The 15,349-nt window shown below is 40.5% G+C and overlaps 1 long non-coding RNA gene across 1 annotated transcript in view; it reads left to right on the top strand.

The window, feature by feature from the left end:
• Positions 1-13,304, top strand: part of LOC108554487 (uncharacterized) — a 32,609-nt gene extending 19,305 nt beyond the window's left edge. Inside the window, exons 2-3 of the long non-coding RNA XR_001890708.1 lie at positions 10,814-12,601; positions 13,147-13,304. This is a non-coding gene — a long non-coding RNA (uncharacterized LOC108554487). The remainder of the gene's footprint in view (positions 1-10,813; positions 12,602-13,146) is intronic.
• Positions 13,305-15,349: the final 2,045 nt, after the last annotated feature.

Raw genomic sequence — 15,349 nt, 5'->3', positions numbered from 1 at the left:
GGAAAGAGCAGTTTTCACCGGAAGCGATATCGAAAACCGGTGTTCCGTCTACGATGCTGTATGCCGAAAATCCTTTTAGCTAATTTAATCGGTCCTAATTCCATTACAGCCAGCGACAACCCTTAAGCTCGTTGCCACGCCAGGCTAGAGGGTCTCTTCCATTGTTTCATTCCGTTAATTTCAATTCCTCTGCTCTTTTTTACATTTTTCCCCACCCCACTCTTCTCCATCGTTCCAGTTCGTTTTGTTTTATCTTAATCCGCGGCACAGGAAGGAAAAATCGTGGAACAAGCTCGCATGGAACGGCTACCGATGACCTTCCGCGTGTAACGGCCTCTCTTGTCCGCTCGTTTCAGCCTGGATAATCAGGCGCAGCCGATCGGAAACGTTAAAAATTATTTTTCCCTCGTCCTCGTACCCCGGTGCAGCTCCGACCCACCCTATGGCCTTTTCAGCCACCTTTTTGTTCCCGTGCCGGTCTCCTCTCTCTTTCTCTCTCTGCCTGTCTGTGCTAGACGACAGCCAGCAGCCGTGTATACTGGCATGGTTATTCGGATCACTGGACGCTTACAATCGACCAGAATCTCGTAGCCGAGCCGTGTTTGGTTCTAGTAGCGTTATAAAATAGACACGCGACCGTGGATGCAAGGTGGATGCGCTACCAAGGTGAAACGCCAAGCTCTCGCATGATCTGTGTCAAAGGAGTGCAGCGGCGCAGAGGATGCGATTAACGGCTATTAGTTTATTTACCATCGTCGTTTGCGCAGCCGAAGAGGCGAGCAGACTCTGCCGCGGGTTTACAGATTGACTGTTTATAGATTGATGATCTATAGTCGATTTCTGGGATATTGGCTTGATTCTTGGCTTCCGACGGGTGTGGGAGAAACTTAATCTCCGATATCTTCGACTACGATGTGAAATATGGTCAGAAATTGACGATGATTGGCGATTTGTGGGATATTCCGTTGATTCTTGGCTTTTGAGAGATGTTGGAGAAACTTGCTTTTCGAAACTTCCAGTAGGATGTGAAATATGGACTGAAATTGACGATTAGGAGTGATTTTTGCGACATTGGGTTGATGTTTGGCTTCTGATAGCTGTTAGAGATGTTTCGCGTTTAAAATCTTCGAGTCTTGTGAGATTTTGGATAAAGTGTACGGAAATGTGGTTAAAAATTGGCGATTACGGGTGATTTCTGTGATATTGGGTTGATGTTTCACCTTTGCTAGGTTCTCGAAATCTTGGAATACCATTTGATTTTGTTTGAAGCAATTTTGCTCTTAGATTGACATAAATTTCCATGTTCGAGGGAAATTAAATGATATTCAATCGAACAATTTCTCTTCGAACCTAGTTGCAGCTTAAACAGTCCAATCGCAACTGTAATGAGCGCCATACGTGACATCAATTTCAAAGCGACGTCAATTTTTCCTTTATTTCCATGTAGATACAGGTTTGAACGGAATTAGCCAGAAATTTACACCAGAATCCGCCGCATATTTTCAACAACGGCCAGGATAAAACGAGTCTGTTTGACCCCGTTGGTAATTCTAGCGTTACGAATAATAATCGAATTAAACACGCGATATCCCGCAGAGGAATCGTCCATCCGATCGCCCAGCGCCACCTAGCTCCCTACACAGGTGGCGCTAGCTTCGCTCCGCGGGTCTAGGGTTTCGGCTGCCATAGACTTTCGTACAAAGAGACAATTAGGCGTTGGTTGGATGGCGCGAATTCGAACTCGCTAGTTCTTGGTGGCCCTAGGATGACGCCGGCCGTGGCGTCGTCGGCGACGTCGACGATCACGAAAACTCCGTGCGAGATATTGATTCGGTCGTCCCTCTTCTTCCGCGGTAGTCACGTGAAAGAAGTGGACGAAGCTCGAAGCCGCATTCGTGCACGTATATCGATTCGACCGAGAGAGCCGAACGAAGTCTTTGGAGAGGACGCGAAAAAAGCAGCCACGAGGCAAAGATACCACGCCATGCTGATACGTGCTCGATCCTCTCGCGATATTCCTCCGCCTCTGTCGCTTATGCACCGGTCATTCATAAAGTCCATCATCGTATCTTAATAATCGGCTGCTCTGTATTCATTGATCACCGCGGTTGGTCGCCGCAGCGAGAGGTCGTATCTGTTAACTCGAACTATATAGCCAGGTCGATTATCGAATGAAACCGACTCGTAAGCTTCGCTCGCATGCCCCGAAATATAACAGCGTTTTAACGACACGCCGTGTCGGTGTACACCCGAGTTTGCAAAGGTTCTGACCCGTCGTTCGGGAATTAACGATCGGTCCACCCTGAGTGGCAAGCTTTCGACATTGTGCCGTACAATTGCTTACTTATTTCCAGCAGTTCGATCGATTATTACTCGGGAACGTCGCAGTTCTTATTGGATGAACGCACGCGCGGGTCGAGGGGTTTTAAGGTTTCTCGTTTTTCGAGCAGGCTGATTTTCCAGACTCTGCTTGTTTGTTATTCCAATTTCGATTCGACATGAGATTTTGTCGCTTTCATGGTGCAAGGAACTGGTTAATTTTCTGTTTCGGCGAGGAGTAGCATTTCGCAGTGGCACATATGTATCTGTACGTATGACTGTTTCATTTTGCTTCTTTTTATCGATGTACAAGTGTATATTATACATATCACATTGTACTATTGTAAATTAAATCGCATTTTATAGTCGTCAAAATTTTTATATTTACATTGATTTATCCGTTTTTCAAATTCTATTCCGTTTTATCAGCATTCTATTTGCATATCCATTTGTCTTGAAATTTTATTTTATTCCGTTGTCATTATACCGGTATATATTATACCAGTTATTAATTTTTAATCTTCTTGTCATAACTAGATATATAATAACAAAAATTGTGGTCAGTTATAACCCTTTTCTTCCAAAAAAAAAAAAAAGAAAGGAATTTACATATGCATACATTCACGTATGCAATTGTTCGAAAATTTTATTTCGCTCTGTGATTACTATATCAGTAGGTATATTTCATCGATATACCGTTAAATCGATATTATAGTAATTATTGATTCCCAATCTTGAAATAGATGTAATGAAAATTGTGATCAGTTATAACCTCATTCGTTGTACACTAATATCCATTTGTTTGAAAATTTCATCCCGTTCTTTTCTCGCTATGCTAGCACACGATATATGGTTCTATCGATATTTTAGTAATTATTAATTTCCAATCTTTAGCTTGGAATGAATAAATGTAATAAAAATTTCGTAAAACAAAAAACGCTATAGAATTTTGGTTAACAACTGGCGATGTTCAGTCAGACAACGTTTGTCGTAAAAAGCGAGTGTTTGGCAGGTTAATTCGCAAACCATCTTCCAAATTAAACTACCCTTTTAAATAAAAGCGACGCAAAAAGAAGAGGAATCTGTGCGTATAATACCGGTATGGAATATTAAATTTACATCGCGTACGAGTTGCTTCCTAGTTATTGGATATCCTTCGAAACGATGAGACTATTGTTTAATTATCGAACGATCGCGGAAGTCTCGATAAAAATGACCGGCTGCCAGTTACCGTAAATTCAATCTGGTTTCAGTTTACTTTAATAAACATCTTCATGCGTTTGTTAACAACTTCCACCGGCGTGATTCATTCATGATGGTTTCCTTCGTTAATTCGACGATTTGGAAATAAAGCACGGACGATTATTATCCATGAAAGCGGAGCGTTAGGAAATATGTAAAAGGGAAACGAAAAATTGAAAAAGAGGAAAAACATAGGGGAAAAATAGCGAACGATGAGAGAGTTCGCGTTTGCTCGTTACGCCATACGAATTATGCTATATAAATTATGCTATATGAGTTTTTAGCAGTTTCTTCGCCTGACATTATCGTGGAATAATAATTTCGCGGATTTAATCGCTTGAAGTTACTTTGGAACGATATTTCGCGAAAGTTGCCTATTTATTATTGTCTACTACTTAATACAAGTATATTGCCCTTTTATGAAAATTAGCACCATCGTGGCGTTATAGTACTATAGAAGAGAAAGATTCCTCAAACAGGGAAGGTCTAATAGGTTTAGTAGCTTAAGTCTAATAGTAACTTCTTCAATTAACAGGACATGTTTGTGTCGGTAATTATGGAAATTTTTTAATTAAAATCAATTATCCCATATTGTTCTCGTTTGAAAAATTATTTTTGCAATTTAGGAAAATATTGCAAAATATTTTCCAGTAGACAGACCAAGAGGGAATATTTGGAAAATATTTAGGAAAATATCATTGATTAGATAGTAATTGCTCTGTATATTCGACCAACTTTCTACTGTATTTGAAAAATTATAATACGATATATCAGAAGATTCATTATCAGAAACTAAAGGTTGCCAATTTTCTATCATCATTTGCGTCATTTTATCATCAACTTTCATCAAAATATTCCTATTCCCTCTTGGTCTATCAGCTGATTTAGGAATCTCTATTCTATTATTCTATTATTCTCTATTCTATTATTAAAAACAAAAGGTACCAAATTTCTATTTTTCATAGAAATACTCCTACTTCCTCTTAATCTATCAATTGATCAGGGAGTCATTACTCTATACATATATTACACTGTACCAACTTTCTGCTATATTTAAACAATTACAATACGATATATCGACTCTTCTTGAGAAACGAAAAGACACCTAATTTCTATCATCATTCACAAACTATTAACTTCAACAGATATATTCATACTTTCTCTTGGGTTATCAGCTGATCGGATAGTCACTGCTCCATATATTATACTTGACCAACCTTTTGCTATATTTAAAAAATCACCATACAATACATCGACTCTTCTTGAAAAACAAAAAGATACCTAATTTCTATCATCATTCCCTAACCTTCGGTTCTCATCGAAATACTCGCACATCCTCTTGATCTATCAGCTGATCAAACTATCGCTGCTTCATATACCTATCCAACTTTCTGCTATATTTAAAAAATGACAGTACAATACATCGACTCTTGTTAAGAAACGAAAAGACACCCAATTCCTATCATCGTTCTCTAACCTTCGATTCACAGCACATCTTGCTGGTCTACCGCCTAGTTAGGCTACCTGGAGTAGACACCTCGAATCATTTCGGTCATTATTTCGGCGATTTTCGCAGCGGTCGCGGGAGTCCTCGTAGAAAACAAATGATTCCAACGAAACGTTTTTCTTTCATGTTGAACGCGTGCATACGTGCCCATAACTCTTGCCTGGTAACATGAGAAACGAGTGGAGCGTCTCGGGCCCGCTTTTCGTAAGCGGCTTACTCGCGCGACGGAAAATTGTACTATGCTCCTCTTTCCCCTAGACCCTCTTCAGCCGTTTCTTTTTCTTCACCTTAACTGTCTCTTGCTCGTACGTAAAGCGGATGCTCGACTGTGTATCGCGGGACCAACGTTCTCTAGCTTTTGCTACCTAGTCCATCCCTGGTGAGAGATCTCTGCAAGATTCTCGCGTCGATCGCGTTGATTCTGGCCTGAGACGTTTGGAAATCGCCCAATTTCCGGTTTCCAGTCTTGGTATGCCTTGTTTTCGCAGCTAAAATAATAAATGGAACTAGTTTAACGCTAAGTTTACGAGACTCGTCAATTTGATGGTTAGGTTGCTCTAATTATACGGAATTAACACTTTCCACTCGACGATCTTTTTCCCCATGAAGGAATAGCAATTCGAAGTTTCTCTTACGTTTTTATTTTCATTTCATTTCATTTTCCTTGCAATTAAATTATGATTTCTTAACCAAATAATTCCAATTCTCAATTAATGTTCCAGTGTTCAGAATCGAACAAATTTAACATATTTCTAGTCTCTTTGTTAATTGGGTTTCAGAGCCCATCAACCAAGCTTGCGATTCATCTGAAAAATGTAGATAAAGAAAAAATTATGCAAGCGGGAAGAATCTGTGTTAAGAACTTCAACGAGATATTTCAAAAATGAAAATACGTGACTCGAATAGATACCATCAAAGAATTTCATTTTCCTTGGAATTAAATAATTATTTCTTCACCAAACAATTCCAACTTGTAATTAACATTTCTGCCAATGTTCATAGATTCTCTTATCGTCAGTTTTATCCTTCTTTCTCTTGCATCTATCCTGTTTTCTCGATCTAAATAGGCTTCTCTCGACGAACAAATCTCTATTCCGAGCAATAAAGTTCATTTTCCGCGCATTGTTCATTACGTTGTTAGTCATTGCAAGTGTTTCTGTTGCAATGTGCAGTAATGAAGATGTAACAGTTGCTTGAGTAGCGTTACTTGGATAATTGGTTGGACAGAATATGTGCGTGAGTAGCAGCTAGTGCGCCAAGTAGGAGAAACCTGTGCAAAATTATACACGGTTCTGCATGGATTACGAGCGAAAAAATTCGCACAGGCTGATATCGCTTGCAGTATTACCTGTCTGAAATAACATCGTGGAACGAAGGTGAACGATACGAGGAAGTTACGCAATAAGTGTTTGCAACGTTTCTGTTCTCTGCTTAACTGCAAGCACGATTAGATTGCGGTGTAGCCTCGTGTTTGATTTTTAACGTCGATTTGATCCCTCCGAGGAAGCTGGAAACGTTACATGAAACGACTGGGATCAGAAATGGGAAACTATCGATCACGTGTGTTTATTACATCGCGTCCAGGGTAAACGAAATTTCGAAGAAAATTAATTTAACGTAATAATTCGATTTTGGAGGGTCATGATCGTGTTTCTAGATGAAATATTATACTTTGGTATAATGTCTTTTAATTAATGAAAAAAGTCGCATAGTTGAAATTAGATTCATTGAATGTTTCAATATTCGACGTAAAATAGCAAAAAGTCGTCGAGAATTGGGCTTTCTGTAATTCTGTTAAAGAGCAATGTTTATATAATATTAGAAAAAGACTAATATCGTTGTACAGAGTATTATACTTTAGATTTTAGGTTTACAATTTTTTTAATTTATGAAAGATTGGTGTAGTTGAAATTAGATGTTCGAGAACCCCAAATAATGATATACGATATATCCAATTTCCTTTTTGAATAAACAACGACGCGATAATTAATTTTCAATTAATTTTAAGTTATACTCGAGGTATCAGGTTTATCACTTTAATTTCCACAAAATTTTATTCAGAAGTTTGTATTTAATATTTAATTTGTAAAAAATTTGCAAGAAATTTGTTTTTAATATACTTTTACGATATTTTAGTTTACCGCTAGTACATTAACAATATTTTATTACTTATTTTCTTATTTAATAACTGTTTGAACTGTCTATAAGTAATCCACGTTTCTATTAATTACACTTGTGATATTTTTCCTCGTGTTTTGAAAATTCCACTATTGTTTGCCGGTTTTTATCTTATAATTACACAGTAGTGTAATCGCTCATAACCATAAACAAAAGTTAAAGGTTAGTTTACGACCAGTCGCCTGGGGTACAATTGTATAATGCCGGTTTCACCCCATGTGGTTCAGCTCCAAGACGCATACCTAGGAACTTTTGCTTGCAATTATATATGCAAATGAAAATATCCAGCAACGATTTTCAAAATATAATACACACCACCGAGTTGGTAATAAGTTTAAAACACTGTATCATAGTAACACTCCATTATTCTCAGTTTCACCTGTTAACAGATGGACTTGATTGTCATCGTATTTTATTTACATTCTTTATTTCCTTATACTGTACTGCTGTATATAGGATACTATATATAGTACATACGATATTCTACGGATTTCCTCGAATTTTTCAACGATACGTATATCTCGATTGTAAATATTTATTTCCTCGTTTCCACTATAATTTATCAGTTTCGGAAGAGTATATCACCAACGGATTTGCCAAACGGATATTTATGTCTTCTCATCCGCAGTTATTATTCTAGACCATCGCTATTTTCGATATCAATTGCGCCCGAAGAACGACGAATGTTATTATTTACGATCTTCATTCATTTTTCTTGTAACTTTCCCACGGGGTCACGGAATATTCCACATTTCCACTTTTAGCACTCATTCATCAATTATGAATGACTGTATACCCGCTTTACGCTGAACGCGAATTCGCGTCGAGTAGGATCACAGGAAATTGATAATGAAAGTGTGATCATTTACGATTTATCGATAAGAGTTGGAGTCGAAACCATGATCTATTCCGGAATTCGAAGGTGAAATGCTAGCTATGATAATTAAAACCGTATTCAGTGTGTCGCAACGAATTTTATCCTATCTTGACCTAATCGAATTTCGAACAAGACTCGTTTTAATCGATCAATTTCCTATTTTTTGATAGTTTCTCCTAGAAAAATACCAATTCGAAGCTGTTTTATAAAATTTTATGAAATTATAAAAAATCGCCGTTATTTTTATAATATATGATATAATATATAGTAATTTATAGTAATTTAAAATATAGTAATTTATAATATATAGTATGAATCGAAATCATGTATAAATTAACGTATAGAATTATTTTATTTCGATTTTTCTATTGTTTAAAATTTATTATTTAAATTCTAATATTCGTAATGTATTATTTCAAATTTTTTAATTCTATCCATCACGTATGTATTAACCTATAGAATTATTTAATTTCGACAGTTCACGTATCTATTATTTTAAATTTATTTATTTGTATATTATTATTTTTCATATATTATTTCAAATTTAATATCAAGTACTTTATCATTTTACTGGACTCTATCTAAAAATCGACTCTCGAGTGCAAGGGATTAATAAAAATTAATCCATCAACAGTTTGATAACTCTTTTTTATTAATCCGGTCTATATAGATAGACCTATTGTTTCCTTATTTTCTCTCAGAGTCTAACCTCGTTTTACGATATCTTTTTCCGTACGTAATACGTTTTATTCGACCGATAAGAATCGCTGTGCCTATCGAATGATAAGATTTGTTCGTAACTTTGAAGATTGTCTCGTAACTTCAGCCATAATCGCCCGAAAGTCGATTATTTTTTCCCTTTCCAAACGCTATATATTATATACCCTGTTCAAATTCAACGAACTATAATAATACATATAACGATTCAAAGCTTCGATTCTGTGCTATTCTGTCAAAGATAATTTCATTTTATCGCTATATAAATTCGTCCAGCCCAAAATATTTTTTAACTTAGATCACTCTCATAATCGATAGCACTCGTTTCCTAAATCGATCAGCTCCACGAATCAAAAGGTAAAAATTTATTGTAAATATTCCGAATTAAAGATGGAAGAACAGAAATTGAGCATCTAAAATTCGAGACAATTCGGAAAATGAAAAATAGAACGGAACGAAAATGGTTTTCGTTCGAAATGGAAAAAACCTGTCGTTCATAGCCACATATGCGAGATCCTAGAGGACGAAGTGGGGTGGGATGGGAGTGGATGATGAGATTAACTCGTGCAATTTTCGTATCGCGACTATCTAATCTAATCAACGCGTTTCTTTTTCGTTTCGGAAATAGAGAAAAAAGTAAATCGAAGCGATCCTTTACATTTCGATGATAACTCGTATGTAGCTGGTTGACCGAGGTCCTCGACGCCATTAAAACGGCTTCACTTACTCGATTAAGCGTGCTTGCATCGGTAGTCCTGCGCTTTTTCTACTTTACCTTTGCCCTCTTTATGTTCGCGGCCTCTGCTTTATCATCCATCTACACGTAAAACCATACAAACAAACGCATACATATATCTGTTTCTGTGTTTTTTTCCCTCTATATATATACAGGGTGTTCCCGAAAGATACGTACAAGCGGGTATCAGGTGGTTCCTCGTACATTGGTGCGAAAAAATCGAGATTGAAGATCCGCTTTATCCATACGCACTCGTGGCTAACATCCATACGTGAAAATATCCGAATAATTAGTTTGTACTATTTTTAAAAGGGGATATATGCACGTTAAACTGGAATATTTGAAATAATTACGAGGTATACAGCAAGAAGGAATTGTCGAGATTATATAATTCATCTAGTACAGAAACGCATGATCGATGAATCATAAATGTATTGCATAAATAACGTGTAATATCAATGAAAAGTAGCATTAATCGTAGAATAAGGAGTTAGAATATAACGTTGCCTTAAGATGGCTGTGTATTTAACTCACTAGCGCCACCATGGTTCGTATCCGCAATAAATGTAAATATGTTATTGAATTATTTTCTGATCTTGGAATTCCTTCTTTGACACGTGTATCATATACCGTATCGTTTTAAATATTTCATTGAAACTCGCATACATATATATTCCAATGGCTGAACACAGCAAGTGTAAACGTTCGAATACTTTCGTGTCCGAGTGTACATAGCCTAGCACGTTTGTGTACAACGTTCGAGAAAATCGAAAATAATATTTTTCATGTTAGTTACAGAATTTCCGAAATTCTTGTCCGTGTTGTAGATTTTTATTTTCGAGATTCAATGGTAATTAAACGATCAAAGCATCGATACACGCGCAAATGGAAATTTCACTTTCCAAATTGAATTTTCTCCTCGATTTATCAGCCTGATCCCGATGATAGAGCAAATAACGGAACACCCTGTATAACGCATTGCACAAGCAATCGCGTTACACGGAAACAGTGGTCTGAACATCCCCAGCGCGTTGTAGCAGTTCGCGTTACGAGAACTCGCCTTATATGGGAGTCTGCTCTACATCTATTTATCTATCTCTCTTTCTTTCTCTGCGAAAGCTAAAACCTTTCATCGACTCTGCTCATCACCCCTCTCACCCAAGCAGCCCCTAGAAACAAGCATTTTAAGCCTTTGCATCCGCAGTAACGCGAGTTTTCGCTTTTGGTATGTTTCCAGAACAGCAGAATCCGGAGTTCGACCGCGGGAGGAACCAGGAGTGCGCCGAATAAATGACGTAAATCCGAGGAACGGAAACGCAACGTCACTCGCTAATTCGCAATCCCCCTTCCCCTACCAAACCTTCCCCTCTCTGTCTTTCTCTTCTACCGTTTCCACGTCTCTCCTGTCCCGACCCTTTCTCGTCCGACCCGGCACACCACGGCCTGACCCCGGAACCACTTGCGATCCACGACCTGACACACAGCCGGACCTCTGACCCTGCCTCTTTACCGCTTTGTCGCCTACCGCCTTCTCTCGTGCTTACTCTCCAGCCTTTCTCTCGAACCTCACTCTCGAACCTTACTCTCCCGCCTCTCCTTCTTCCCGTTTTTCTCGCCGGCCCGAGATCTGCTCCTTTCCACTATTCCGGAGTGCGAGCCGCAGTCACCCTTTGTCTCGTCCCTTTCCGAAGAGGCACAGCCGCCGCTGAGGTGACCTTTTTCGAGAGAAAACGAGAAACGACAGATTCGAGAGCTCTAGCGTCTCTAGCTCCGTTTTTCTTACGGCCTACTACTAGCGCTGCTACTATCACTACTACTACCTCCTTGGAGTCGTCCCTCCTCGTCCAGTAGACTCTACACTCGAGACACGCGTAGCTTGAGAACCGGCTTGAAGGACACCACGACCGGCTTTTTGAGACACGTATATATATACACACACAAATATATATATATATATCTGTAATAAAACTCGAAGCAACAGCAGCACAGCCTATATACCGACAAAGAAAAATAAACGCGCCTAGAGAGCATACACTCGTGGTCGACGTTTAGCTTCTCGAAGGCTTTCAAGCTTTGCCCAACTACCACGCTCCGGTTGCTAAGCGCGCCCTCTAAAGCTCACCGAGTGCATCGTGCGAAGATAAAAGGAGGATAAGGAAGTGGAATCGGTGGAAAGAGATATCGAGGATCGAGGATCTATCGAACTACCTTGTCTCTAGAGGCAAAGCAGGTCGACCGTGGCTGACGCCCAGCATCGCCTAAAATAGCAGATAAATAAGAGATAGAAGAGCCTAATCGCTGGCAGACGTACACACGTGTGTCGTCCCTCTTTCGCCACTTCACTTCACTTTCTTTCACGGTGAGATACCCCTTCGCCTCTTTCCCCGCCAGCAGAAGGGCCCGACGCACGTTCCTCTTCCGCCGTTAGCAATCGCCGCTGCCTCTCGGTAACCCTGCCAGGATCTACGCCGAGCGAGTCGAAATCGGTGGCAACGGTACGAAAAAGAAAAGCGAAAGCACCGAAAGGAAGCTTTCTTTCTCTCTTCCGCTAATCGCTAACTGACAAACATCGCCTAGCACTGCACTGTCTCTGTGTTACACCACTAACGCTGCGATCGATAACAACTGTGTTTGATAAAGAGCAAGAAGGCGATAACGGTGTGTGATCATCGACGGTCTAAAAATAGTCTAGAATCGGCCGTACATCGGCGCTGACAATCGCAAGCCTTCTGCACGTACGTTATATACGTACACGGTGTTCGATAATACGCGACAACGAATCGTAGGCAATTAAAACGAGTATTAACAGAGGGAAGAAGTCGAGGAGAGCGTATAACGACGGGTAACTTCGCGGTCGAAGATACGGATATAAAGTAGATCATCGTGGTCGTCCGGTTTCCGCGTGTTTTACGTGATTCATCTACGAGGAAGATCGTCCGAGCTCTGGAAGATCTGCAGCTTGCCGCAGACTCGTTCATGGGACAATAAGATCGCACCGTACTCAGAGAAATACATCTTGCGAAAGGTACCATATTTATCATAGTATCACAGCTCGGGGGCACTTACGGGATTTCGATGAGCGACTGATCTAGCGAGTGGTCTGAACGGTGTGCGATCGTTGCCAACGGGTTATCGAATCGTATCCCTCGCGAGGTGTCCGTTGCAAGAGCTGCCTGTTCCTATTGTCCTGAATCGTCGCGTCAGGCCACCTTCCAGATTCGAATTCTCCTGCGTGATCGCGCGGATCCTCGGATCCAACGCTCCCATCCTCTATCCAGCCATCCATCCAAGTCGTTCCATTGAGAGCGAGACAAAGGGAACGAAAACGGACGCTTCGTAGGTTACGATTCATCGGTTGTGCGCGTGAATGAAAGGCCTCGTGTGATTGAAAGCGGAAGCAATACGTGGATGCACGTGGATGTGAGTCGGTGAAAGAACGAGAGAGAAAGAGAGAGGGAGAGAGAGAGAGAGGTGGCTGTGTCTCTTGCTCGACGAAATTCCCGCAAGTGCCAATGAGTCTCCAGGGCCGGTTTGAATAAAGCAAAACAATTGTATCCTTGGCAAGATCAGCCGGTGCGAGTGAACGCGACTAAACAGGCAAGGCTACGCGGAGATCACAGCCGGTCACAGAGGAAGAGGATAAGTTAAAGTCGGTAGAAAAGCCGTACCGCGTGTTAGCCCAGCCTAAGCAAGGAGTCCCACGGTCTTCCAGGACTTGGAATTATGGCAATGGTCAACATGAATAACCTACTGAACGGCAAGGACTCCCGGTGGCTCCAGCTAGAGGTTTGCAGGGAGTTCCAGCGCAACAAGTGCACCAGGCCTGACACGGAGTGCAAGTTCGCCCATCCACCAGCTAACGTCGAGGTGCAGAACGGACGGGTCACTGCTTGCTACGACAGTATCAAGGTAACAAACCATTGTATAATCGAGTTTACTCGGGTCCTGATAATCGAGCTTTTTGGCTACTCTCTGTGGCTGCTCAGCGTTATCTTCTTTCACCTTGCTCACACGCATTCTACGTATGGCGTATCTATATATGTCATGTCTGTCAGTGCTGTCTATGCTTCGATCACCCGTGATTCGAGTCTTCCCGTAGTATTTTGTGCCTCGAACGTCGGCTATAGAAATTACTCTGCGGTCTAACGACTTCGGTCAGTCTCCGGATGACTGAAAGATCTTTATTCGTGGACAGCACTGATCCCGATCTGATTCGCAAGGGTGTGATTTACAGGAACCTCGTCGTTCAGCGATAGACTCGTGGACAAGTTGGTCGGTTTGTCCCAACATTTTTCGCGCGTGTAAATATTTGCGTGCAATCGACAGGGTTTCGCGCTCAGAGCCCCCCCACCCCCGTTCAGGGGACTTCAATTTCGCGTAACGAATAGGGACGACTTCTAATAAAGCTGTCGTCGTATAAATTTCTCCGACAAGAGCAAATACACGCGGCAGAGGAAAGAAGATACGAGCAGGGCGCGGCCCAGGATGTCTCACCTCGTCGTTGGATATTGAATTCGAGAATTGAACTTTACAGATATTAATAGCGACAATTACTCAACGCGTTGATCGGGCAGGATGAAAAAGCGTTCGAGCAGTTTGATGAATCAGAACCGATTTTAGGGGCTGGGTCACGCGCAAAAATTGCAAATCCTTCGGCTAATAGCTTGACAGAGTTTACGGAAACTTTGCCGCCCGACGACACGCGTGAAGGAGTAGCGGTGATTAGGTGAAGCGAGAGGAAATGTTCTGGATACGCCCTCTGACGCGATCGAACGTTGCTACTTTCCATAGAACACGTTTCAAGGTCTCTCAAGTTTCATTACTCTTCGTTATTTTTCATCTTTTAACGAAATTCTACGAAAATTTTCCTCTCTATCTATGTTCTAACCGAGAATCTAATTTTTAAATTTAATATTGTTTCGTGTCTCCGTATTTAATTATAATTTTCGAATCGGTATAGCGTTATTCTTTCCGAGGAAAGTATTTGTTCCGGTAACTTTAGCGGTTTTCACGAATAAGAGGGGTAAAAGAAAGGGATAAGTCGCTCTCGAAATTATCTCGAAGAAGAACAGGCAAACGGTACTTCGAATATGTACTATGTATATATATCACGCAAGTATTTCGTGAATAACGTATTCATTTTCGAACCAAGACTCCGTATCAAAAGTCTAGAATCCTTACAAGACTACCCTAAAGACTTAAAATACTAGAATCTAACGAAACAAGAGAACCCACTGATATTTATGCAACTACATAATAGAATTTCACCAGCTCAATGCTTATTTCTTCAAATTAAGACCTGTCCTCCCTATCAAAGCCCTAGAATCCTCATAGACGAGTCGTCGAGAATCCAATGGAAGACCTTTAAAATCGGAAAATCAGCTAAAACGCGAGAAACTATTATCGATATTTGCTCGAAAGGATTGCCAGTTTGTCAGTTTCAAATCGATAGAATAATCTACGCATCGCTCTATACCCTCGGAAACTGGTACGAATGATCGTTATAGTCCGTAGCTGCTCGCCCAAGCTCTTGGCTAGCGACTGGTCGGTACAAGATGAGGAATTGGATGTAAAAACAGGGCCCTACGCCAAGGAACGATCGCGGCGTATTTTTCCCGAGTTGGCTTTATTTTCTCTCTAGCAGTTTGCGAAATTAAGTCCGATGATTAAACGGTCAGATTATTCTTGCTGTCGGTCGCCGCGACGATAGAGAACGGCGTGCTGCGTACGACGATGGTGTACGTCAACGTCGACAATGATGTATACGTCGGTA

The sequence above is a fragment of the Eufriesea mexicana genome, unplaced genomic scaffold, assembly GCF_001483705.2.
Source record: "Eufriesea mexicana isolate 0111107269 unplaced genomic scaffold, ASM148370v2 scaffold21882, whole genome shotgun sequence".
Classification (NCBI taxonomy): domain Eukaryota; kingdom Metazoa; phylum Arthropoda; class Insecta; order Hymenoptera; family Apidae; genus Eufriesea; species Eufriesea mexicana.
The sequence above is the reverse complement of the archived record's forward strand: the minus strand, read 5'-3'. Positions and strand labels throughout refer to the sequence as shown.